The sequence below is a fragment of the Lithobates pipiens genome, unplaced genomic scaffold (genome assembly GCF_037356315.1).
Source record: "Lithobates pipiens isolate NorthernLeopardFrog02 unplaced genomic scaffold, aLitPip1_a1.2 Scaffold_18, whole genome shotgun sequence".
Lineage (NCBI taxonomy): Eukaryota > Metazoa > Chordata > Amphibia > Anura > Ranidae > Lithobates > Lithobates pipiens.
This window is the reverse complement of record NW_027507758.1, coordinates 454,346,798-454,366,053: the sequence shown is the minus strand read 5'-3', so window position 1 is coordinate 454,366,053 and position 19,256 is coordinate 454,346,798. Positions and strand designations below refer to the sequence as shown.

Below are 19,256 nucleotides of genomic sequence, written 5' to 3'. Positions count from 1 at the left end.
AAAAATCTCCAATTTAGGGAAATTCTCTCCCAGTGTCCTCTTCCTGTTCTGGTGACAACTCAGAATTTAGATTTGTTTTCCCCCATTTTCCCCCATTTTCAGCCCCAGTGCCAATGGCCCCCAAGACAAATTGAGACAGTGACACAGAGTGTGTAAACAGGTGACCTTGTTTACACTTTCAGCTCTTCCTCCCCCTTCTAAAATGCAATGTCTACCACTCCTTCTGACAGCTGTTTCTTCTATCCTTAAACTAATTCTGCACACCTCTTCTACACCCCACATCTTATATATATCACCCTTCCTTGTGTGCTCTCCTTATTACTGTACTCACTAACTCCTGCTAATTCTAAATCCACACGCCCAATACTCCAAACCACTGGGGCATGTCCCTTCATATATATCACACTCCCACATTACCTCACCCTTCTCCTTACCCTACACCCTCTGGCTGCAGCCGCAATGCACACAATCTAGTTCCCATTACTCTTCTTCTCAAGACCAGACTCCCTTTCTCTTGCACCCTTTTGAATACTCACTCTGTCTGTAACAAACTCACCTCCCTCCATAACCTCTTTGTCGCTAACTCATTTAATCCACTCGCCGTTACCGAAACCTGGCTTCACAAATCCCACACTGTGTCTTCTGCTACTCTATCCCACAGTGGTCTTCTTTGCACTCACTCCCCCAGACCCATTGTATGCAAAGGAGGGAGTGTTGGAATCCTTTTAGCCCCACATAGCACCTTTCAAGTACTTCACCCACCCCCCTCTCTGTCACTCTCCTCATTTGAGGCACACTGCATTTGTTTCTTCTCTCCAGTTTCTCTAAGGATACAGTAGCTGTGATCTACAGGCCCCTAGGTCCTGTATCATCCTTTTTTGATGACTTCTCTGCCTGGCTACCCTACTTTCTCTCTTCTGAAATCCCCACAATCATTCTTGGGGACTTTAACATCCCTACTAATACTAACATTCCTGCAACTTCCAAACTTCTCAGTCTAATCTCCTTTGACCTGAAGCAATGGATACATGCTCCTATTCACTCTGAAGGCAATGCCCTTGAGCTTGTCTTTTCCCACCTATGCACCCCATGCAACCTCTCCAACTATCTTTACCCTCTCTCTGATCACTACCTTATTCATTTCACTCTCTCCTTCTCCTCTGCCTCCTCTCCTTCCAAACACCTAATGGTTACCCATAGAAACCTTCGCCACCTCAATCCTTCTCTACTCTGCGACTGACCACCTCTTTGACAAAATCACACCCCTGTCTTGCACCGACCAGGCCACTTCTGTCTACAACACTTCACTTCTAGTCTCACTGGACACACTGGCCCCCCTCACTACACACAGAATCAGGACCCGTCCCCCTCAACCCTGGCAAACAGATGATACTAGATGTCTGAAAAAACACAGCTGTGCTCTGGAGCACCTGTGGCGTAAGACAAAGTCCCAGAAAGATTTCAGCCAGTATAGATTTCAGGCAGTATAAATCTGCCCTCCAAAAATACAATTCCAGCCTCCTTACTACAAAGACCTATTTTATCACTCCCATTAAAAACGTATCATCCCGTCCCCGTCGACTCTTCTCTACCTTCAACTCTCTACTTTGTCCTCCACCACCTCCACCCACTAACTCACTCACTGCCCAGGAGATCGGCAATCACTTCAAACAGAAGATTGATGCAATTCGCGAGGAGATCTCTGTTCTAATCCTGGACCTCCCTGCTGCCTTTGATACGGTTGACCACCTCCTCCTCCTTTAAAAAACAAATTTGGTCTCCATAACTGATCTCTTCGCTGGTTCTCTACCTACTTATCCAACCGCACCTTTAGCGTTACTTACAATTCTACTTCCTCCTCTCCTCTTTCTTTCTCTGTTGGGATACCCCAAGGTTCTGTTCTTGGACCTCTCCTATTTTCAATCTACACCTCCTCCCTGGGTCAGCTGATAGCCTCCCACAGCTTCCAATACCACCTCTACGCTGACAACACTATTTCTCTACCTCTCATCTCACTCCTTCAGTCTTCTCACGTATCACTAATTTACTATCAGATACATCAGTTTGGCTGTTACACCACTTTCTCAAACTCAATCTATCCAAAACCAAACTTATAATTTTTCCTCCCCCATGTGCCTCTTCCTCTGATCTCTCTGTCAAAATCAATGGCACAGCTATCAGCCCATCCCTACATGCCAAGGTCCTATGAGTAGTCTTGGACTCTGAACTCTCCTTTAAGCCCCATGTCCAATCACTATCCAAATGACCTTGTCAGGCACTGATGATGGACGAGAAGGACTGGTTTGCAGTCTCTGTTCTAATTCATCCCAAAGGTGTTCTATCGGGTTACAGTCAGGACTCTGTGCAGACCAGTCAAGTTCCTCCACCCCAAGCTTGCTCAACCGTGTCTTTATAGACCTTGCTTTGTGCACTGGTGCGCAATCATGTTGGTACAGGAAGGCGCCATCCCCAAACTGGTCCCACAAAGTTGGGAGCATAAAATTGTAAAAAAAGTCTTGGTATGCAGACACCTTAAGATTTTCCTTCACTGGAACTAGGGGCCAAGCCCAACCCCTGAACAACAACCTCACACCACAACCCGCCCTCCACCAAATGATTTGGACCAGTGCACAAAACAAGTTTGGGGAATATAATCCAATTGTGTAAATGCTTCAATTACTTTTACATTATCATAATAGAGGTTTCATGTTGTGGACTGCTGGCAAAAATACAGTATAAGAATATCTTCTTGTTCTGTTGCCAGCTGAATGCTCTTTTATGGAATATGAACAAAAAATCTTGCATGCTCACATTTTCTGAACGGAATATGTTACGTGTTATCTTCCATCATATTGGCTGGAGCCATGAATGTATTTTTTAAGGTCCAGATGTGCTTCCAAAAACACTGGATAAAGCCTACAAAACAGAATTATATTTCCAACGGCTGCAAGCTTGTTAGGACTAAAGCCTCGTACACGCGATTGCATTTTGCAACAGGAATTGTGATGACAGGCTGTTGGCAGAAAATCCGACTGTATGTACGCTCCATTGGACAATTGTTGTCGGATTTTCCGCGGACAAATGTTGGATGGCAGGCTTTAAAATTTTCCGCGGACAATTGTTGGATTTTCCAAGCGTCTGTACACAAGTCCGTCGGGCAAAAGTCCAAAGTACAAACACGCATGCTCGGAAGCCAGGATGAGCCAGTGAGTCTAGCGCTATCAAGAATATTATTATTATGCTTGTTTTTTTTTTTTTGGGCAAGTTACCACAACACCATTATCCCGTTGTTTTTAAGATCAAAGATACAAGTATGTTGGTGTCCCTTGTTAATTTTACATTATATTTTTTTAAATGTAACTGCCTACTACCAAACTGTCATTTGAAGTAAAACGCCAAGTATTATTCTACACAATTTTTTTATTGTGCATTAAAAAAAGAAAACAAATAAAATTAGACATGCTATCTGCCAATAGAACTTAACCAAAAAGTGCGTTCTATGCATCCAAAAATATAGAAAATATACCAAATCAAATCATTATTCAACCAAAAAGAAAATAAAAGCCTCATGCATGTGTCCTGCTTCCTAATATAGGGGGTCAACAATGCCAAGAGTTGTTGAAAGCAGCAAGCAATTATTCGGAAGATAATTCCGAAAATCATCAGGATTATTCTCCTGCAGCTCCCGCAGCAAAGGCATATAACATATCCCATAAAGCAACCAATTTTTGATCCCAGAAATCCTCCTCCTCCTCCTGTTCCTGGACTGGACTTGGTTCAAAGCAATAACTCCAAGGCCAATAATAAATAACAAGTTATCTCCCCCGATTCCGGAACATGTCTGGTTGACAACGGCTGTTCAGAAATTGAAACTGAAAAGCGCAAAAAAAGAAAAGCGTAAAATGAAAAGCTTGAATCAACACTACAACTTCTACTAACATGAAATTAGCAGAAGGAGCCCAAAGGGTGGCGCCTGACAATTGAAATTCCTCTTTATCGGCTTGTAGTACGTCTAGTACGTCACTACGCTCTTGTTTGTTGGCCGATAATTGTGTACCGTTTGTATGCAAGACAAAATCCAGGCACATGTTCTTCGGACAAAAGTCAGATGCTTTGTCTGCGGAAAATCCGATCGTGTGTACGAGGCTTTAGGAAGTTAAAACTACAGTTTTACTGAAGCTCTGATATGTGGTCATTCTCCATGTATTTTTCCATGATCAGTTAATCTGATTATTCCTTCTAATTCAAATTATTTTTGTATGAATATGTTTTCTGGAAAGCTTGAAAGGTACATATTCTTACCCACCCTGTCTAGAGCTCTTGACCTAAACTTGCACCCATTTTCCGTGCTGCTGGCTTACCTGAGTAGACCAGCCACATGTCTACCAGCCATATTCTTCTTCAAATATTCTTCACCACTGGCTTGCATAGTGAGTCCTGATAGACTTGTATAGGACCATCTCCCAATTTTCTTCATCTATGAGAGCTCTCTGCAAAGGCAATGGAAATTATTTGAGCTGGAGGATGCAAATATTGGGCAGGCTGCAGCTGTCCTTCTCGGGTAAGTAACAAGCTGGGGCAGGGGTTGTTAGCCTTGGTCAGGAGGGCTAGGCAGGGTGGGTAAGTAGACTGCGACTTTTTTCCTAGCTCTGTACAGGCAACAAGACCGTTATTTCCTGCACAGAACAAGAGAATCCCTAAATGGTAATATGAAGTTGCACGTTGTAATTTAAACCATTTTCAAGGGATGTGGAAACATAGTGATCACAGTTACACCTGTTATTATTTGTTGCTATATTTGGAACACATATTTTAAGATTTAAAAGCTAGTCTACTATTAAAAACAGCAGGGCTTAAATGTTGCAAATCCATGTATTGATGTCTAGACACCACAATCCAGATGTGGCATATTTAACATTCAAGCTAGGTAATTTAAGGTCTGCTTCAGATTGCCACCTGTGAATACATTTCTGTAGTTATGCGCTGGTAACAAATTGCCCTTTAGGGTATACCATGAAGATTCCTTTAATAGTTAAAAAAAAATTTACCCTCTCATTTAAGTGGACTTTGCATCAAAATTATGCAGCTGTCATCCATAGATAATAAAAAAGCGTACTGAAAAGCAAAAATAAAAATCAGAAAAAAAAGTAAAAAATTTAAAAATTCTTACCATACCCTGAATCCTATTGCACCCACCTACATGAGGATAGCATCATTAAGCTTGCTCTAAATTTAGATAATGCTCAGGGTGTAAGGTAACCTTCTAGCTCTGAACTAAAATAAACACCATTCCTACTGTGAGTGTTTCTTCTTGCTGTTATAAGAACTTGGGTTAAACTTTTTTTTCCTTCTTTCTTTTTTTTAATAACACTTTTAACATTTCTTATTTTGAAATGCATAGTTTATTGCAGTGGTCATCAACTCCTGTCCTCAGGACCCGCCAACAGGCCAGGTTTGCAAGATAACTGAAATACATCACAGGTGATATAATTTGCTGCTCAGTGATTGCAGTATTCTAATCTGCATCTCCCCAAGGTAATACATAAAACCTGGCCTGTTAGTGGGCCCTGAGGACAGGGGTTTTTTTTTTTTTAAGTAGAATTTTACATTTAGCTGATTCTTAACCACTTAAGGACCAGCCGCCATAGTTATACTGTGGCAGGTTGGCTCCCCTGGGCGAATCGCCGTCATGGTACGTCGGCCACTTTAAGAGCTCTATGGGGCGCATGCACCACACCAGAACCAATGCCTGCCAGCCACCCGTGATCACTCCTGACAGAGACAGAACGGAGATCTGTCATTGTAAATAGACAGATCTTCGTTCTGTCAGGGGAGGAAAGACAGATCTCCTGTTCCTACTGATTAGGAACTGTGATCGGTCTCCTCCTCCAGGCAGTCCCATCTCCCCATTGTTAGAAACACTCCCAAGGTAACACATTTAACCCCTTGATTGCCCCCTAGTGTTAACCCCTTCCCTGCCAGTGACATTTTTACAGTAATCAGTGGCTATTTTTTTAGCGCTGATCGCTGTATAAATGTCAATGGTCCCAAAAAAGTGTCAAAGGTGTTTGATCTGTCTGCCTCAATGTTACAGTCCTGCTAAAAATCGCTGATCGCTGGCTTTACTAGTAAAAAAAAAAGTAATAATAAAAATTACATAAATATATCCCCTATTTTGTAGATGCGATTACTTTTTCACAAATCAATCAATATACACTTATGCCGCGTACACACGATCGGACATTCCAACAACAAAACCGTGGATTTTTTTCCAATGAATGTTGGCTCAAACTTGTATTGCATATACATGGTCACATAAATGTCAGAAATTTGAAAAGAATGCTCTGACGTACAACATGTACGACAAGCCAAGAAAAAGGCAGTTCAATAGTCAGTGTGCTTTTCTGCTTGATGGCAAGCATGCATAGACTTTTGTGCATCAGAATTGTGTACACACACTCGGAACTTCAGACAAAAATTTTGTCATCGGAAAATTTGAAAACCAGCTCTTAAACATTTGTTGTTGGAAATTCCGACAGCAAATGTCCGATGGACACTTACGGTCGGAATTTCCGACAACAAGCTCACATCGAACATTTGCTGTCAGAAATTCTGATCATGTGTGCGCAGCATTATTGCATTTTTTTAACCAAAAATATGTAAAAAAAATACATATTGGCCTAAACTGATAAAAAAAAGTTGTAACATTTTTTTGGGGGAATATGTATTATAGCAAAAAGTAAAAAATATAGTTTCTCTAGTCATCTGTCCAGGACAGCGCTAGAGAGATTAGGCTTCACCTCCGGAGGCAGGAAACACATCATCAGACCTTTAAAGGGCGGCACCTGTCCCTTCTCCATCAGTTTTTGTGTTTCCTCCATTGGAGGAGGAGGCTGGATTGGAGCTCTCCTTCTCCTAAACCTGGGATAGCCCATTTGAGAAGGGGAAGGAGGTCTGTGTACCTGGGCAGACAGGATGACGGACATCTGTGACCGGGCTGTCCTCCTAGATAGCTCGGGTAGGGCTGGCGTTCCCTGCCTGATGGCCAAATTGAATTTGGAGTGGGCCAGGTGGGGGGCTTTGAGTTCCGGCCTGTGGAATGCAGGAGGAGGGCGGGGACTTCGGGCGAACCACTTCTGGTTCCGGGTCACGCTACGAGCGTGGACGGCGGAACCAGGGCGCATTATTTGAAAAGCGCCAGCCACAAAACAACTGTGCTGCACCACAGGCTTAAGGGAAAAGCCTCCAGGTGGTCAGGCAACTTCCGAACGGAGCATGGATGCAGTAGAAGGTGGCAGTGGAGCCGAACCAGCTCAGGTACGCAAGCACAAGGGTGTCTTGTACCTACAGGGCTGGGAGGGGGGGTGTGATGGACAGGTTAGGTGGTCTATTTGTTTGTCCCCCCCCCCAGTATTTATACAGAATCCGGACTAAAGTATCTTGCGAATCCTGTTAGTGGCTGGTGGGGGTGCACATAGGTGTTTGGTGAAGGCATCCTATTTCTGCTAAGGTTACGCTGATGGTAGCTTGTCTGTGTTTTCCCTCCTTTTCTTCTCTCCTTCTCTTGCCTTAGGCTCTGCCCAAAGAACCAGAGAAGTCAGGGGGGAAGAAGAGATATCCATTGTGTATGAACAAATTTAGGAGGACTGGATTAACCCTTGCCGCCAAGCGTACGCAGATGTGCGTACTCGGCTTCCGGGGGTTATACCGGGATGATGCCCGCACCTGCAGGCATTATCCCGGTACTGATTTTTAGAGCCGGCGATTGGCTTTCCAGCCATAACAACTGATGCAGCTAAAAACCACTTAGCTGTTATGCTGGAGGAGCGGGAGGGGACTCTCCCCCCCTCCTGCCGCCTCCCGCCGCTCTTACCGGAGCTCCCGTTCAATCGGGAGCACCAATGCACGATCCGATGCCTCCGGCGGCTGGGCAGAGACTGGAATGAAGCCGTAAGCAGCTTCATTCCAGTCTCCTAATGGTAAACACTGAAGCGACACTGAAGCGACATTATGATGTCACTTCCCGTTTACTGGACTGCCAATGGCGCCGGATTTAAAAATATATACACTATTCAGAATCGCCGAAAACAGCGATCTGAATACTTTGAAGTGTAAAGGAGGGATTGGAGGTCTTTTAGACCCCCGATCCCTCCATAAAGATTACCTGTCACCACCTATTACTGTCACAAGGGATGTTTACATTCCTTGTGACAGCAATAAAAGTGATCAAATTTTAAAATAAATGTAAAAAAAAAAAATTTTTAAAGCGCCCACCGTCCTCGCGAGCTCGTGAAGCAAAGATAACGCATATGGAAGTAACGCCCGCATATGTAAACGGTGTTCAAATCACACATGTGAGGTATCGCCGCGATCGTCAGAGCGAGAGCAATAATTATAGCACTCCTAGACCTCTAAACTTCTACACCTCCTCTGTAACTCTAAGCTGGTAACCGGAATTTTTTTTTAAAGCTTTGCCTATTGAGATTTTTAGGTACCGTAGTTTGTCCTCATTCCACGAGTGCGCGCAATTATACAGTGTGACATGTTTGGTATCTATTTACTCGGCGTAACATTATCTTTCACATTATGCAAAAAAATGAGAGAGAACCCAGAGGAGGAGCACAGCTATTCTGCTCACAGGACATGCAGGGAGAGAGGTGAGCTGAGGGAGGAACATCAGTTTGGGGTGGTAAGCTGAGCACAATACCTGGCAAAGTTTAATGCCAGGAGGGAAGTTTATGTGGAAATATGTGAAGGGTTGGAATAGCAGTGAGTGTGTGTTGGAGCCCTGCAGAGTTTGCAGTCCCCCAAGCTAACATACATCTCCTAAGCAGGAACATCACTATCTCCCTAAGCATTCTGTCCAGATAATGTGTAGTTAATTTATGACCTTTCTGTTTAACCCTGTGTTATCCAAACTCTGTTCAATGAAAAGTGTAAACTCACCACTTAAACACTCTATATACAAAATAACATTCCCCAATATAGATTAGAACATGACGTTCACATTTGCATGGAAACACAATTGAATGTTTATTTATGTTTATTGAGGATTGTTTTTTTTTTATGTACTAACAGTTAACCTTTATACACACAATACGAAATTGGATGAAAAATACCACTTTTGAAGTGTTTGTGCATATGAGCGTATCATTTTTTATTTTTTTTGTTGGAGGAGTGGATCTTGGGTGGGAGTTCCCACACTTTTTTCCTCAGGACTTGACCCCTGGACAAGCTCACCCAGATACAGGCTCTCACTCAATGAGATTGATGCCTTATTGGGGGTGATTTATGAGACGCTCGAAATGAAAGAAGAGCAAGTCTCCCTGTCCTTGCATGACCGGATGTATCAAACCCTGAAAGAGGATCCAACCAGGGTCTCCTCGGTTCCTAGCGCACTAGTGGACTCCATTAAGAAAGAATGGGTGGAACCGGAGAAAAAACAATTTTTTCCCAAAAGTCTGAAGAGCAGGTTCCCCTTCAGTGAGGACCCCGCCTGTGTCTGGAACAAGGTACCTAAGGTAGACTCAGCCTTCTCCCAGTGCGCTAAATCGACAGACCTCGCCTTTGAGGACATGGGTGTCCTTAAGGAATCTATGGACAAAAGGATGGAGGTGCTGTTAAAAAGATCATGGGAGATAGCCATGAACAATTTAAAGCCTACGATGGCCAAGAATAGTGGCTCGCAATCTGGAGGTCTGTCTGGAACAATTGCAAGGGCATTTAGAAAGTGGGACCTCTAGGAAGGAGATTTTGGATTCCCTTCCTATGCTGCACAAAGCAGCAGATGCCTCTGCAGAGTTGGTCAAGCTGTCAGCAAAGACCGCTGCTCTCGTAAATTCATCTCACAGGGCACCATGGCTAAAATCCTGGTCAGGGGACCCAGCCTCGAAGATGAGGCTATGTAGTATCCCCTTTGAGGGAGACCTTTTGTTTGGGCAGGATCTAGAGAAGGTTCTGGATTGCACTGCTGACAAGAAGAAGGCCTTCCCTACCAAGACTAAAAAGGCACCAGGGAAACGCTTTTTTTGTCCCAGTGACTTGGTTCCCGTGGGGGGGAGACTGGCGCAGTTCCTCCCACAGTGGGAAAAGACTACCCCAAATACCTTTATTCTGAGGATAATCAGGGAGGGTTACCAAATACAGTTCGAGCACACTCCGCCTATGAGGATGTGTGTGACCAAAACTCCCAAAGATCCTCAGAAGGCGATGGCCTTACTGTGTCAAATTGGTGATCTGGTAGACCAACGGTGCTTGTTCCAGTGCCACGACAGGAGGTAAACTGCAGTTTCTACTTGCATGTGTTTGTAGGCAAGAAACAGTTGGGCAAATTTTGGCAAATTTTGAATTGAAAGTTACTAAACAAGTGGGTAACATACAAAAATATCCGGATGGAAACAATCTTTACAGTAAGATCAATCCTTTCCCCAGACTGTTTCATGGCCACCCTCGATCTGAGGGACGCCTACCTACACGTCCCCATTCACGAGGACTCTCAAAAATATCTGAGGATATCGATTCAGTGGGGAAGGCAGACCCGACATTTTCAGTTCAGGGCCCTGCCATTCGGCCTATCCTCCTCCCCCAGGATATTTACAAAAGTCCTGATGGAAGCATTGGCCCCCCTAAGACTGAAAGGGATTGAGGTCATACCATATTTGGACGACCTTTTACCTTTTATTCTTTGCCCCCGCCAAACTCCAACTACAGGGAGATTTGCAGACAGCCATCTCCTTCCTAAAAGGACTGGGTTGGTTGATAAATGAGGACGCAGTGCCGTATCGCAAAAAATTGCCTGGTCATTAAGCGCGTCACCTCTGAAAGATTTTACTCCCTTCCTGACCAGAGCACTTTTTGCAGTTTGGCATGCGTCCAACTAACAATTACGCGGTCGTCCAATGTTGTATCCAAAAAAATTGATGTCCTTTTTTTTCCCCAAAAATAGAGCTTTCTTTTGGTGGTATTTGATCACCTCTGCAGTTTTTACTTTTTGCGCTAGAAACAAAAAAAGAGCGACAATTTTTTACTTTTTGCTATAATAAATATCCCCCAAAAATATATATAAAAAAAAATTGTTTCCCTTAATTTAGGCCAATATGTATTCTTCTACATATTTTTGGTAATAAAAATCACAATAAGTGTATATTGATTGCTTTGCGCAAAAGGTATTGCGTCTACAAAATAGGGAATAGTTTTATGGTATTTTTATTATTCTTTTTTTTTTACTAGTAATGGTGGCGATCTGCAACATTATGGCAGACACGTCGGACAATTCTGACACATTTTTGGGACCATTGGCATTTTTACAGTGATCAGTGCTATAAAAATGCATTGATTACTGTAAAAATATCACTCAGTGAAGGGGTTAACACTAGGGGTGATCAAGGGGTTAATTTGTTCCCTTGGAGGTGTTCTAACTGAAGGAGGAGTGGACTGTGTAGGGGAAGAGGTAGATTGCTGTTCATACTCTGTATGAACAGACGATCTGTCACTTCTCCCCTCAGAGAACCTGAAACTGTGTGTTTACACACACAAATCCCGGGTTTTCTGCGTGCCCTGAGCGATCGCGCGAGCCCGGTGGTGATAGTGACCGCCGGGTACTTGCATCGGGTCTGTGGGCAAGCAGGGGGGCATGCACATGTGCCCCTAGTGTCCACAGGGAGAAGCGACATTACACAATGTTGTTTTTGCCCAGCCGAGCCATTCTGCCGCAGCTGGTCAGCAAGTGGTTAAGGGGACAAATGCTTTCTGGTCCTTAAGTGGTTAAAGTAATTTTTACAGACATTTTATTTTAACGTGAATCTGTGCTTAATGCTTAACACATCTGTTAATATGAGATTTCTGACTGCCCTAAGAAACCTGATACTTCTGGGTATGGGAAACTTACTCACCTTCTCCCAGGTGATAGCATCCACATCTTGCCCCCCAGCTAAATCACTTACCTATTCTCAAAATACCTACCTAATCATTCTCTTCCTTCCTCCCAAAACCTCCTGTTCTCTAGTAGCTCCCTCATCATCTTCTCCATGCTCTCCTCCCAGACCTTTCCTGAGCCTCTCCCATCCTTTGGAACTCCCTACACAATTCTGTCCAATTATCTCCTACTTTGTTTACTTTCAGTCGATCCCTGAAAACCCTCCTCTTCAGAGAAACCTATTTTGCCCCTATCTAACAACTGTACTTTTATTTTCTCCATAAGCTAATCCCCACAGCTATTATCTTTTGTATCACTTGACCCTCTCTAGTAGATTGTAAGCTCTAAAGAGCACGGCCTCCTGTATTGAATTGTTTTATAACTGTACTGTCTGCCCTCATGTCAAAGTGCTGCGCCAACTGTTGGCATCATATACAATCCTTTATAACTGGGATATGCAATTAGCGGACCTCCAGCTGTTGCAGAACTACAAGTCCCATGAGGCATAGCAAGACTCTGATAGCCACAAGCATGACACCCAGAGGCAGAGGCATGATGGGACTTGTAGTTTTGCAACAGCTGGAGGTCCTCTAATTGCATATCCCTGCTTTATAATAATAAATAATAATAATAGCACTAATGAATGGTTCTGCTGTAGCCTTAATAATCATACTAAGGCTTGGATCACACTACTGCAATGTACTTTTGATGCGATTTCAGTGTGATTATGTAGTGTAACTTTGATGCAACTTTGGATGCAGTTAGTATATTCTGTGAAGCCAAACAGCACTTAAATTTCACCAAAGTAGCACAGGAACCTTTTCCAAAATCGCACCGCATAGAGTTGTATTGATGTGAATGGACACCACTGAAAATGTGATTTCCCTTATCATGCGAATCTGTGTGACTTAAGTCACATCAAAAGTTGCATCAGCGTGAACCAGCATTAAATGAGATGACAGTAACTAAAACGTCCTTCTCTAACATCGTACAATAGTATCTCTGTTTCTTGCAGCAAGTAATTTAATTGAACCAAATATTTTTCCTATCAGTGCTGTTGTAGCAAAGAAAAAGAAAAAAATGTAACATTTTTATACTGATTTTAATGAAAAAGCTGCTGCATACTGATCCTCTCTAAGATTATAAACTGAAATTCTACATGACAGTTTGAGAACAAAGATTTGGAAGTGATTATTGGATGTATGAAACATAGAATATTTCTCGATTGATAAATGAACACATATGCTAAGTTATATAAACATGTCATTGAAATTCATGATAATAGGGTTGTTTACCCACAGTACAAAATAAAATTTCTGTTTAACCTTTTCCCGACTGCGTAACGCATATACAGTGCCTTGAAAAAGTATTCACACCCCTTGACATTTTCCACATTTTGTCATGTTACAACATTAATATATTTTATTGGGATTTTGTGTTATAGACCAACACAAAAGTGACACATAATTGGGAAGTGGAAGGAAAACGATAAATGGTTTTCAAAATGTTTTACAAATAAATATGTGAAAAGTGTGGCATGCATTTGTATTCAGCCCCCTTTACTCTGATACCCCTAACTACTATTACTAATATTAATGGTATGATTTTAAAAAGTAGCACTTTGCAAAGCATCCCCATTTACTTGAATGAGTCGTGGTTGGTAGGCCTTAGTGCCCCCCATTGTGTCAGGGGATATAACTCCTGCCACAGCCACAAAGCAAAGCATTATGGCCTTAGCTAAAGAGGGAGCACTTGACGAGGTAGTACAACCCTGTGGTTGAGCCATGGTTTTACCACCCTTACAACCACTAATGTGAATGAGCCCTAAGTGTCATGTTGCATATTTCTGACATTTGAGATAACATTTCCTTCTGATGTTAATTTACTCAAGCAATTCTACACTATGATAAATACATTTACAATAAGCAATTAAACCAATTTTGCAATAAACAATTGAAAAAAAGTGAAGTTGTGTAAAATAAAGAATGGATAGATGCATAAATAAAATGTCATTCATAAATTAGTCCAATATTATTGTATCTTCATGCATGCAGAATGTGGTGATCAATCATGCAATTTTTAAAGTGCCAAGTGCTGTCTCTTTAAATATAGTGCAAATCGTTCTCCCAGAAAACATGTGTAAAGCCTTGTACACACGGTCGGAGAATCCGTCGGAATGTGTCCTATCGGAACGTGTCGTTGGATAATCCGACTTTGTGTGGTATGCATTGGACTAATTCCGTCGGAATCTCCGTCGGACCCAATTTTCCAACATGTTGGAAATATTTACCGACCAACTGGGCCGATCGGACATACTCCGATCATGTGTAGAGAATTTTGATCGGACCAAGTGCCACGCATGCTCAGATCAAATTCCTACATCAAAGCTATTGGCTACTAGCCTGAATGTAGTCCCATCATAACGAAATTACGTCATCATGTTCTGAAAGATCAGATTTTTCGCCAACTTTGTCCGACCGTGTGTATGCAACAGTTTCGGACAAGATCCGACGGACAAAATCCGACGGGCAAAATCCGACGGATTTGGTTGTGGAAATCTCCGACCGTGTGTACAGGGGCTAAGAAGGTTCTCTGGTCAGATGAGACCAAAACTGAACGTTTTGACCTAAAAACAAAAAGCTATGTGTGGTGAAAAACTACCACTGCACATCACCCTGAACACACCATTCCCACTGTGAAACATGGTGGTGGAAGCATCATGTTGTGGGAAAGCTTTTATTTAGCAGGGATAGGGAAGCTGGTCAGAGTTGATGGGAAGATGGATGGAGACAAATACAGGGCAATCTTAGAAGAGAATCCGTTAGAATCTGCAGAAGACATGAGACTGGGGTGGAGGTTCACCTATCAGCAGGACAATGACCCTAAACATACAGCCAGAGCTGCAATGGAATGACTTAGATCAGGGGTCTCCAAACTTTTCAAACAAAGGGCCAGTGCACTGTTCTTCAGACTTTGGGAGGGCCGGATTGTGGCCAGTGGGGGTAGAAAATGTCCTAGACCCAGAATCAGTGAGAATAAATATGGCCTCAGGGTTGGTGGTCAGTAGGAGGGGTAGTGCCCTTATTATTGGTATTAGGAGGAGTAGTATTCCATCATTGGTATCAGTGGAAGACATTGTGCCCCATTGCTGGTGTCAGTGGGGGGAATAGTTCCTCGTATCATTGGGAGGAATAGTGCCCCAAGGGCCAGATAAAGGCTAGCAAAGGGCCACATCTGGCCCTCAGGCTGCAGTTTGGGGATCTCTGGTTTAGGTCAAAGCATATTCATATTCAGACCTAAATCCAGTTGAGAATCTGTGGCAAGAATTGAAAATTTATGTTTATAGACGCTCTCCATGCAATCTGACAGAGTTTGATTGATTTTGCAAAGAAGAATATGCAAAATGTGACGCTCTAGATGTGCAAAGCTGGTAGAGACATCCCCAAAAAGACTTGCAGCTGTAATTGCAGTGAAAGGGGGTTCCACAAAGTATTGACTCAGGGGGTCTGACTACAAATGTACGCCACACTTTTCACATATTTATTTATTTCCACTTCACAATTATTTGCCACTTTGTGTTGGTCCATCACATAAAATCACGACAAAATATATTTATGTTTTTGGTTGTAACATGACAAAATGTGGAAAGTTTGAGGTTGGGTTCACACTGGAACAGGCAGGGGCTCACAGCAAGAGGCCGGTGAGTCTCCAGTCACCATTTCAGGTCCCATTTCAGCCTGAATTTTGGGCTGAATTCGGACCTTAAATGGACCAAAATTTGCAAATGAAACCGCTGCGGAGATGTGTGAACTGGCTCCATAGAAAGCCGTCCACAATCTCCTGCTATGTGAATTGGATGCGGGGAAATCTGCATACAATTCGCAGGTGTGAAGACAGCCTCAAAGGGTATGAATATTTTTTCAAGGCACTACTGTATCCAGGACAGTATAAAGTGCTTATGGCTGTTATAACATAGGAGTGAGTGAGTGAGTACACAAATTAAGTGCGCGGTTTGCACTTTAATTAAAGAGACAGAACTTGGCACTTTAAAAATTGCACGATTGATCATCACATTCTGCATAAATGAAGATGCAAGGATATGGACTAATTTATGAATGACACATGTTTATGTATATAACCATTCTTTATTTCACATAATTTCACATCATTTGTTTTTTCTATTGTTTATTGCCAAATTGGTTTAATTGCCTACTGCAAATGTATTTATCACGAGTACGCAAGTGGGGATTTGTCTTTATGCAACCAGGTAGCACTTAAAACACCCATGTACTACACCCAGGCTCAGCTTCTGTTTAATCATCCCTCTTTAAGCCACTCCCACTGTTAGGCGCAACTTGACCATGACCATCATTTGGTACTATGCGCTGCATGTACTGCAGAACTTATTTTTTGGCTCCATTCCAGGGTTCCTCAGGTCCCTCGTAATCCTCTATTATAAGCTTTCTGTCTATTTTCAGTGTATACAAAACCAGATGTATTGGAAGTATTTTTGAAAATATTGTTTTGAGGATTATAGATATGCCTGAGACTCCAGCTTGTAGCAAAGCAAACAAAGCATATTTTTTTAGACCCCCTGTGATGAAGTCAATAGTGACGAAACGTGTCGGGGCATGGCTACACGACAACGCTGAGACAGTGACTCCAAGTGTACGAAGGAGGCTATGAGGAGATCGCAACACTGAGTCACCTGGCATGTTTGGAATTTTAACAAGGCGATTTTGAATCTTTTATGATGTAAGTGCATTACTTTTAATAAACTGATTACTTTAAGGTGTGTTTACACTATTGGAGGCTCTGTCTCAATTTCTATCCGCACATGTGGAGAGTGTCATTATTGATCTGGATGGAGATTGGCGCATATAAGCAGATCTTCAATAACATCTAATGAGACGATATTTACCAGACATGAGAGTGAATGTCAACAGCATCTGCTGAGCTTTATTCTTGAGGGAGTGGAATTGGCACACATCACTTTGCTGAAGGATTTTAGTGGATCAACAAGATTTTGTTTCACTATCTTTTCATCACTTTAAGTTGGATTTTATTACCATATTGATTTGCATATGTTGGAGCATATTTATTGGATATGCTATATGGACACTTTTTATTATGTATGGGTGTTTTATGTTGATCATTTCACAATGTTATTATTTAGGAGATCACTTTAATAATTAGTGCGCTACTGTGGAATTATTTGTCTCTTTTTTACAGTGAAATTAGTTTCACCTCATTTGCATGTTTATTGAATATTAATTGGCAGCACAAACAGCTGTTTTTCATTAGTGCCGTTTGTATATATATATGTAGCGGCCACAACCTTTGCTGTGCAACCTTGACTTATTGGACTTACCAGTTACCTTCTCTTGGCCTGCTCTTCCACATCTAGGTGTTTCCAGGGTTGATACCCAAGGACTTGAACACTGACACAGATGAAGTCCTCTTTAAAAGGTTTTTATTTTGCAGCAACAACTTCAATAACACAGTCTCTTAGGGAACAGAGGGCACGGGTGAAGAACTCAGGCACCTTGAACTGCAGGTTTAGCAAAGTCTCTATTTCCACCCAGAGATTAGCCACTCGCAGCTGGGTACTTCAAGGCTGAACAGATCTCGAGCCAGAGATCATGGCAGTCAGCATGTTGACTCAAAACTTGAACAATCAACTAAGGGTGAACAGGAACCTTTTTCCTCTGTACCTGGAACGTTTCCCGTCTCCTCAATGGTACTGGAAAAGTGTGAATTCGTCAATGTCCTTCTCAACTCAGTAACCAGGCACTTCCCAGGATGCCACTTGCCGACCCTCCTCTGAAGAGTCCTCCCCCAGTCACTTCCATAAGCTGTGGTGTCCCTCCAAGCCGAGAGTACACCCGGACACCTTGAATCCTCCCTCGGTTACTGCGCCTCAGACCAGCTGGGTCCGAGACTCGGGAACAGACAGATCCCTACCCCAGACCAGGCAGGTCTATCAGGGGCCATCAACAGGAACATGTTGCGGGAAGTCGAACACCCCCGTGACCGGGACCCCTCACGGGGCTACCCCGGTTCTGGAACCAGACCAGACCCCACGGGTCTCACGAACTCCTCTCCTCTCACACGTGACCCACACCCCTTAAGTACCCCTTCCCAGATTCCTCAGCGGGCCCCGGCACTCCCACAGATTGGCTCAGAGAAGGCTGATACCTAAACATCCAACCAGACCTGGTTCTGGCCTGTCATGTGCACCTCACCGCCCACATGACCAGGCAGAACTTCCAAACACAGCCCAGCCAGACTGGTGTTATTTTTCTGAGGCAAAAACTAAATTTACATGCGTGTGACTTATTCTCCAAAATGTCATCTGCTACATATATAGGTACCAGGAAGCCCAGGTTTTGTTTAACCCCTGCCTGTAAACCCCTCCTGCTGTCATTCTTGGCCCCACCCACTTTTTGTAGCGGCCTCACATACCACAAATCACTATCTCCCTGAAATGTCCCTCATTCTCAAGTTCAAAAGTTGTGAGGTATGGAATGTAGTCAGTATTCTTTTAACAAAAATAGCTTTTGCAGTTCAAACAAATCTGTTTTATCAGCAGTAATGCCAGTGAATAAACATAACTGGTCTTTTGCACTTAGTAAGGTTTGGTCATGTGCACAAATAGCGTGTTCATAAAATGCCACAGCTGCTATTCAGTCCCAGTTCTGAGCTGAATGTGAGATTTTTTATTTTTTTCCCATGAAAAATGTCATGACTTGGAGGAATTAAGCCAACACTGTTGGTAGACCAATTTCCTAAAACTACTGCTGTTGCTTAGTATAAAGCTTCTGAGGATTTGCCATTAGATGAAAATGTGCCATTTTCCTGCAGGGCGCAGCTGATTTTTTTTCTTCTTTTTTTTTTTTCATTGCAAAATGTGTATTACTAACGGATGAATAAAAGATCTTTCAAGTCTTCTAGCAGAGATTTATATTAAACAGGCTGAACTGAAAATGACATCACTGTCTTTAGGGTAAGCACACCTCAGACATGATCTGCTTGTGGATTATGCTTCATATGTGTGCAAAACGTTTACATTTTTTTTTTTCAACTTTACATTTTTATAAAATTTTAAGGTAACAGAACCCAAAATAGTTGACAGGATATTTCTTTACAACATATGTAACATCGCTTATTACACATTTTACATAACATTTTATAGAACACGAAATGGAAAGGGTATAAGGTAGTGTCGATTTTCCTGATGACCATATCCCGTCTACCCCAGTTGGGAACAAACTGTAAGCAGAGATTGGAAATCAAGATTGTAAGGCCAACAATGAAGAAGGCTGAAAAGCTAGCTGACATG

General features: G+C 42.6%; 1 long non-coding RNA gene across 1 annotated transcript in view; it reads right to left on the bottom strand.

Annotated features, from left to right (window-relative positions):
• The window catches only part of LOC143988566 (uncharacterized), an 83,643-nt gene that overhangs the window by 31,333 nt on the left and 33,054 nt on the right, over positions 1-19,256 (bottom strand). The window lies entirely within an intron of this gene.